Here is an 8,917-nt window from a genome sequence, read left to right as displayed (position 1 = left end):
ATAAGTGTTATACATCAATCGATCCTGTTAATTGTCTATTATTTTTCTGTATACTCACAATAAAAACAAAGTTTTGTGCTTTTTGTCAAATAAAGAAAAATAAACATGATGCGAGTTTTGCCTTCTCTCTGTCAGTGCAGTCCATTCTGAAACACGTCCGAAAAATTAACTAACTCTGCAAATACTTGTCATACAGGCACGAGAGATTTTTCTTTATGAAGCTTGAATTCTCTTCTTTTCAATGAAGTAATTTATATAAAAAACAAATATTCTCAGTTTATGTAATCTGTATGAAAAGAGAGTGCTGTCAGATTTTTTTTCCCCAGCTCATTACACTTCATTACGCGTTAATCTGACACGCCCACAGAGGACGCGCGCTATTCAAACGCAAATGTTGAGGCAAGCCATGACAATGCCCACATCAGCCATTCCACCGCGGCGGTAAAATGTGGGGTGTATTTTCTGCCTTTTACCGCCAAGAGGCGCTACAATCATAGACTCTGAAAAGTGTTTGTTTATTCTCTCTAATGCGTAATCTGCCGCCGCACCGCGGCTCATTCAGAGCGATTGAAAGCTGGTAGCAGATGAATTCAACAAGTGAAACGTAGTTAAAATAATTCATAATCACAATACTGAAATTAGGCTACTGAAATGAAATTGAATAAATAATGAAAAAATAAAACATTGCAATAAAAACATTTACAGACGTACAGACGGTAGCTCAGTGGTTAACGCAACAACACGAGCTTCGAGGAGCTTTAATCGACCCGAGATCGAATCTCAATGTAGCATACATGTTGTTAACCGATGTTGGCCAACAGCGTTTATATTTTACCTTCTTGATGCTTAAATAGCTAACTGTTTATAACTGTTTACTTATTTAAAGTCAAGAGTTTTGTTTAATTATTATTACAACATAAATTTGCTACATTCCTGGAACCGCAGCCGCTGCACAAAGGACATAAACTGATGAAGGAAGATTGTCAGCCGATTGCATCAGAAAATGAAAATGAAGAAGCACGTCTTTAGTCTGCTAAATTATTGTGTAATGTAAAAGAACACTAAAATTACTTAAGTTTGAAACCAAGTTCGAACATTTCAAGGTTTAAACAAAGTGTCGGGACAGTTTTTTAAAATTTAAAACAGGGTTGCATCGGGTTTAGAGTTTATTTCTTTTGCGATGCAAAATAAGAAACACTAGGCTAATCTTATTCTTGCGACATTTTAAATTTGTATTGCCAAAGAAATGACAGCTATATTAAACAATTAAAACAGTAGGCCTACAAAACGAAAATTGTCCAAAGCAACATAATTAAATTAAAACATGCGTTTTTCTTTGCCTCTCTCGCGCTGAATCTCTTTTTAACAAGTTTATTTAGTCTCCCTCGCTCTCCATATGAAAGAGGAACATTAACACCTAGGCAGTGTTGGGGAGTAGTTAACTACAAGTAGCAACGCTACTAACTTAACTACATTTTTCAGTAGCTTGGCAGTAGCTCAGTTGCTTTTTAAACAGTGTAGCTTTTCCAGTAGCTAACTACTTTTTGCAGCAAGTAGCGGTGTAGCGCGAGCAAAAGCTACATTGCGTTTTGTCGAGCCTGCGCGAATCAGCGTGATGCAAGGATATTCTTCTTCTTGTTAGATTACAAACAAATTTTTTGCCATTACCGCCACCTGTTGTTTAATCACGCATCCTGCGGCTAACGGTTCACTGACGTACAGAAGTGGGTTGACACAGCCCATGATGGAGCAAGACGTGGCGGCAGATTTGGAGGATGGAGAAACAACTAACGTTAATTTCCCATGGCCTTATTTGTCCAAGTTTATGTCTCTCAAAGAAACGACAAGTAAAGGTTACACTTTTGTATGCAATCTTTGCAAACCAAGGTTTAAAACGCTGTCTACGTCGAAGACCTCAAGCACAAATTTAAGGATGCACATACAGTAATGGCCATTTTAAATGTATTCCTGCTTTATTGCTCTCTATGTTACATCAAATTTCAAATTTTCTATTTAATTACCATGACCCGCCATGATCTGTCCGCCAGTTTGGTAATGAACATAAAAGACCACTAACGTTTGCGCCTTCGTATTTGTCAGTTGAACAAAAAATTTTATCTTAGTTTGTTTATCGCACGACAAAGGCTTTGATCTAATTAAATTGCTGTATAGATTTGTTGTGACTGGTTTCAGAGCGAATTGTTTTAAATATTTGACTTAAAACATTGCTCAGACACTTATCCAGTTATTTATAATATACGTTGTTCAAAAAAAAGCAAAAGTAGTTTCAATGTAGCTAGCTACTTTTTGATAGTAACTTGTAGTGTAGCTAACTACTTTTCCAAAAGTGTAGCTTGACTGTAGTTTAACTACTTTAACTTGCGAGTAGCTTGTAGCTTGTCAAACTACAGTTTCAGAGTAGCTTCCCCAACACTGCACCTAGGCCTATTGTCCTGCGCGCTCGATACAGCACTGAGCTGTCCCTCCAACCCCCCACCGGCTATCGGAGTCTGAGGCTGATTTAACACAAAGAGAAGTCGCAATTCACACTTAAATCGCTATTCTAGACAGTGTTGATAATGAAGGAATTAAATGATTTAAGTTACATGTAGCCTAGTGATATTTCTGTCATAAAAGTTTATTACTAAATATTTCATTATTTCAGTAATTGATGAAATAAAACTGGTTTGGGCCAGCTTTTTCCAAGCAAAACTAAATATAATATGAAAAAACGCATGTTAATTTGTTGTCATGAACAAAATGTTCAACTCTATTACATTCTACAGGGATCTTTGGATCCTTACAACCAGGCATGCAATTTGTGAATTAAGTTTTTTTTCTTTCTTTATTATTCAAATAAATATCGAACTACGGTGCTTCGTGGTAATGCTGCTAAATTAAATAACATGTATAGAATAATTATGAACTTAAATGAAACAATATCGCAACATTTCGACAAATACATTATTTGATCTGTTTTTACATTTTAATTCAGGGCGATTTAGCCTGCTACATTTAATTAGAGCGAGATTTTCACCCTTGTCTTGTCATTTTCTCATTGGGAAGCGCTTACATGCTACATGTTTGAGTAGATCCTCTGTACCTCTCGTTTTCATTATGGATTACATAATCAGATAACATTTATTAGCCTGAATATTTAGACATTTAAAGGCTTTAGACAGAGCCGATTTCTTATAGTGACTGAGCTGAAGTGGCTTTCGGTTCATTTTTGTGACGCGCAGTTCCCGGAGACAGAGACGACAGATAAACTTTTGTCGTTAGCAAAAGTTCGAATAAAACCCGACTTTAGAAAAATGCATAGGGCCACTCGGCGTGGTCTGCCAAAACACTTAATTATAAACTTCAATATTTCATTCAAAATAATCTCAAAACGCTTTGTGAAATTTTGAAAAGCCGTGCATGCATTAAGGCCACTGGAACTAATGAACAACTGAAACGCTGGTTTTGATTTTATTGTTTGTCGTTTAAACGTGCTTGTTGCATATCTCTATTTTATATTTGATATGGTCTATTGGTGAAGTAGCCTATAGCATTGATTACTGTGGAGGGAGGGGTGTGGGGATTCAAATAATTCAGCAGAAGCAGGGATGTTTAGACCAGAAGGAAATCCCCGTCCCCCCTGGCAAATCACACTTTACTTAAAACCATGTTTTTAAAAACTCTAGGTTGTAGGGAATCAAAAAAATAATAATAATAGGCCTAATAAAAAAAAAAAATATATATATATATATAGGCTATATATATATATATATAATTACTTTTTTTACAGAACTGCTTTTGAAAATACGATTGGTACCCGATTGGTACAGATGCAAAGTCGTTCTGTTGGATACTATTGTTCCTTAGTGTAAAATGGAAATGCATGGTAATTTTATTTTATAAATATAAGCAAAAAACTGTATGGTGTAACAGAGTTTTAGAGCTAGACAAATCTCTCTGCATTAATAAATATAAAATTTACAGTACACAATGTTTGTTCGAGATTGGAACCCGTGTCATCTTGATGATCGAACCGTCAGTTCTACCGCTCGGCTATTAATTTCCTCACTGAAAAATGCCCAAACGTTTGTTTCTCACATGAGCGAGAAAACGTTTTGTCGTTAGCCTGTGTGAGTGTAGGCCTACTTTAGCCTACATGAATAAAAGTAGACCTTTTACAGTTTTAAAAGATGATATCTTATCTGTATGACCAACAATTACGCAGTAAGTTCTTTTAGCTGTTATGAGAAAAATAAATTCAAATGAACGCGCCGCTGCGTTTGTCAAACTCTAATTCAACATGCCAGAATAAAGCCAGATTTTAGAATAATGCATAGCCACTCGGCGTGGTGTGCCAAAATACCCTAATTATAAACTTCAATATTTCATTCAAAACCATCTCAAAACGCTTTGTGACATTTTAAAAAGCCGTGAATGTATTAAGGCCACTGGAACCAGGATCGTAACTGAAACCCGCTGCATGTCTCAATACAGGAGCAGAAGCGCTGGTTCAGATTGTATTGTTTGTTGTTTAAACGTGCATGTTGCATATTTAAAAATATTTGTTTAAAAATAAATGTTTGTTGTAGGCTTATTTGTAAATTACCATAACTTGTAGAATTTCATCCTTACTGTTAATTGACATTAGCCCCACTTACGTTTTGATAAATGTCCCTTTGCTCCACCTGGCGGTCATTTCGCGAGCGACTTTGAAATGCGACTGGTTTATTTTTATTGTATTGGTCTACTTTAAAAAATAATACTTTATAAGACATTTATGGGAAAAGACTATTTTCTTTTCAAGATGTTTCCAACTGTAACTTTGAACCAATTCTGTAGAATGGCCCATATAGCATTTGACCAGGATTTGTTTCCAGGTATGACTAAAAATGTGGTTTTGGCTTTCATTTATATTTTGATTGTTTGTATATATATGTGTGTGTGTGTGTGTGTGTGTGTGTGTGTGTGTGTGTGTGTGTGTGTGTGTGTGTGTGTGTGTGTGTGTGTGTGTGTGTGTGTGTGTGTGTATATATATATATATATATATATATATATATATATATATATATATATATATATATATATATATATATATATATGTAGGCTATATATATACAAGAAAGAATGCAATGACAATATATATATATTGTCCTTGCATTCTTTCTTGTGTGACACCGCTGAATGAAAGGCTCATTATTATGCAGGGTCACTGTCTGAGAACCACTTAATTATTCATGATAGGGGTTGGGCCGTTCCGCCCATCCGCATATTGCCTTGGCAAACAAAAAAATGTTTTTCACAATTTAAAACAATCTATTGTTTTATGTGAATGATTAGGAAGGATGATTTTCAGATCATTTTGAAGCAAAAACTCTAGGCGACAACGTACATTAGTCAAAAGTCTTGTGGACACATATTTAGTATGTTTTTTGTGTCCTTATTTCAAAAACTTAATTTTTTAGTTTTTTCAATAACCATGCATAAACAATATTCTCTCAAAAATACAAACATGTACATACATGTTGCTCACACATTATGGTAGACCTGTTTGTGCTAAATAGAGTGTAATTTCACCTGTGCCATTAATATGTTTATAAGCAACTGAAAAAAGCACAAATGTCAGAGCATGTCAAAACATCTCAAGGACCCCAAAAACACCTTGGTCCCCAGAGGGTTAATGTAACTGCACACTGAGTGACAGCCTGTCTATGCGCAGACGAAGATGATGATACTGGTGAATATTAGCAGATAGTCTCTTGTCCAGTCAGATTCGAGGAACGGAGCTAACTGTTATAAAAATAGCTAACAAGCATATAGTCAGGTTTATGTTCGGTTGTGTGGACCCTTATTTTGACATTCTCTTCTTTTTTATTTCATTTCCTGTTTCAACACGGTTTAGTTTTGGTTAACGTTGCTTCACCGCGACAGCACTAACTGAGTCTACTAGTATCTAGCTTTAGATGTATTGTCATATGTCAGTTTTCATCTTAATGTTCCTCATCAGTCATTAAAGAGAATGAAGGAAAACACCAACCTATTTGTTCCTCTGTATCTTCATCTTTTATTCTGCAGGGTTCTTCCTTAATCTCCATCTTTACAATAGTATGTCAGTAGTTTCTCCTGGAGTAATTCCTCCTGCTTGCTTCTTCTTCTCCTGTGGGAAGATGGGAATATTCCCCAGCATTTAAACTCTCATGAACGGCTGTGGGAGCTTCACTGACTGAAGGAGTGAATTGTGGTCGTTGTTGCTCATTTAGCAGATGATCATCACACTTACAATCACTCGAGATTATCCAGCTTTAAGTGTTTTTATCAAACAACTGTTTAGAAAAATTTAAAATCTTCTAGATGATTTTTGTTGCTCTTACATTAACGTTAGGATTTGCATGCATTAAAAACTCTTACCATGTTTCGTTATATAAAATGAAAACACAAATCATAATCTTTACTAATTGTAATGTGGAAAAACAGTCAGAAACGAGTTTATGTTTCACGAGCGTAATGAACAACATCGGTCAGTTCTTTAAAATTCATTTCTGAGTGATTCACTAAATGAACTGACTCGTTTAGTCGTTTGGATTTAGATTTCTCCTAATAAATGATAAAATGAATGTACTCACAGTCTGAAAAACAGCAGATTTAGAGCAGAATGAACGGCTGTGTTCCACTTCTCATGTTTATGTTCCCTTCCCTCGCTCACTTCTTTTCTTCTCCTAGACTCGGGTGTGTGTCATTGCTTCGGTTGCTCGAGCGCCTCTACTGGCGGAAACCATATTAAACTCTTTAACCAAAACAAACACGATAATCTATTGTTATCTTGGTTGATATATAATCTCCCAAACATGTTTGATTTGGAATAATTAAGTATTGATTTAGAAATTACATCTTATAGGGGACACAGCTGTTCACTTTCACCATAATAGATCATTTTGAGATTCAAACTTCAAATATCTGTTTGTTTATATTTAGACTCTGTGTTATTGATGTTGTTTATTTTAATATAAATCTTGACTTAATTTTCAAGTTAGATGGTACAAGTATTATTAATAAAAAATGTGAGAGATATAAAGAGATTTGAAGATTTAAAAGTACAGCTTCTTTCTTTCTTTTTTTCTTTCAGCTTCACCAAAAACAAAAATGAAGCACAGTCTTCAGGGTTGGGCTATAGGCCAAAACAATTAAAAAAAAATTTTAAAAACTGACTAAACCCACTTAAACAAAGTCTATAAGAAAATAAAATAAAATACAGTGGTCTCCCTGGCTATACCACAGGAGAAAAGATAAAAAGAAAAAAGCACACTAGACCTATACCGCTTCAGTAATAAAGGAACAATTATGTATAAACAATATTTACAGAAAGAGGGCAAAATAAAAGTCACAATAAAAAGACGAAATGAAAAATACAAGGGACAAAGTCAAAATGAGGCTTGATATTGAGCCCAAAGTGTAAATTCAGTAATCATGGAATTGTTTAAATGACTATTTGAGCAAAACATTTGCACCTGAATAATCTCGAGTGATTGTAAGTGTGATGATCATCTGCTAAATGAGCAACAACGACCACAATTCACTCCTTCAGTCAGTGAAGCTCCCACAGCCGTTCATGAGAGTTTAAATGCTGGGGAATATTCCCATCTTCCCACAGGAGAAGAAGAAGCAAGCAGGAGGAATTACTCCAGGAGAAACTACGGACATACTATTGTAAAGATGGAGATTAAGGAAGAACCCTGCAGAATAAAAGATGAAGATACAGAGGAACAAATAGGTTGGTGTTTTCCTTCATTCTCTTTAATGACTGATGAGGAACATTAAGATGAAAACTGACATATAACATCTAGAACTAGATACTAGTAGACTAGTAGAAAATTGAGATTTGAACAATTTATTTTTGTTTCTCATGTATCCTTTTATTAAATTAGGAATTGAATTTGTTTATTTTAGACCTGATGGAAGTGAATGAAGACAAACAGCATCAGTTTCAAAAACCTCATTATTTCAAAAATGAAGATGGAAATGCAGTCGTTTCAAAGACTGAAGAGAATTTCACACAGGAACAAGCTGGAAAATCTGGAGTCAAAGGATCTTTAACCTGTTCTGAGTGTGGAAAAAGTTTTGTATATAAATCAAAGCTGAACACACACATGATGATTCACACTGGAGAAAAGCCTTATACATGCACTCAGTGTGGAAAGAGTTTTGTATATAAATCAAAGCTGAACAGGCACATGATGATTCACACTGGAGAAAAGCCTTTTACATGCAATCAGTGTGGAAAGAGTTACAGAAATAAAGGACACCTAAATTATCACATGAGAATTCACACTGGAGAAAAGCCGTTCACTTGCTCTCAGTGTGGAAAAAGTTTCAGTCGCAAAAACACTCTCAATGTTCATTTGCACTCTCACTCTGGATTGAGATCATTCAGCTGTGATCAGTGTGATAAAACATTTGTTTTTGAATCAAGCTTAAGAAAACACCTTAATGTTCACGCTGGCGCCAAGCCTCAGGAAAATGTTTTTCTTTAAAAATGTAAAAGCGCATGAGCGTATTCATACTGGTGTGAGACCTTATGTGTGCTTTGACTTTGGAAAGACCTTCACTTCATCCAGCAACTTAAAATCACACCAGAGAGTTCATACTGGAGAGAAACTGTACAAGTGTTCTTCATGTGGGAAGAGTTTCAGCCATTTAACAACTTTGCCCGAAGGTGTCTAAGTGAGCAAAGTTCACTTCCATAACTTGTAAATAAGCAAAAGATGGAATTACATTTAATAATTCGATCTAAAATTAGTAGGCCTATTGAAGTTTGATCGTTTGATAAGGGGAACCGGTTAAAATGGTTGTGACTTGCATTGTAAGTGTTGCATCTCTTATTCTTCCGACCCGTATTGATCCTCTGTTGTGTTGCACATGCGCA

General features: G+C 35.4%; 1 pseudogene; it reads left to right on the top strand.

The window, feature by feature from the left end:
- The first annotated feature begins 7,495 nt into the window (after positions 1-7,495).
- On the top strand, positions 7,496-8,715 carry LOC130073141 (gastrula zinc finger protein xLCGF3.1-like; annotated as a pseudogene).
- The last annotated feature ends 202 nt before the right edge of the window (positions 8,716-8,917 follow it).

This window comes from Rhinichthys klamathensis, unplaced genomic scaffold (genome assembly GCF_029890125.1).
Source record: "Rhinichthys klamathensis goyatoka isolate OS25496 unplaced genomic scaffold, OSU_Roscu_1.1 h1tg000523l_1, whole genome shotgun sequence".
Taxonomy (NCBI): domain Eukaryota; kingdom Metazoa; phylum Chordata; class Actinopteri; order Cypriniformes; family Leuciscidae; genus Rhinichthys; species Rhinichthys klamathensis.
Note: the sequence above shows the minus strand (reverse complement) of the source record. Positions and strands in the feature narration are given on the sequence as shown.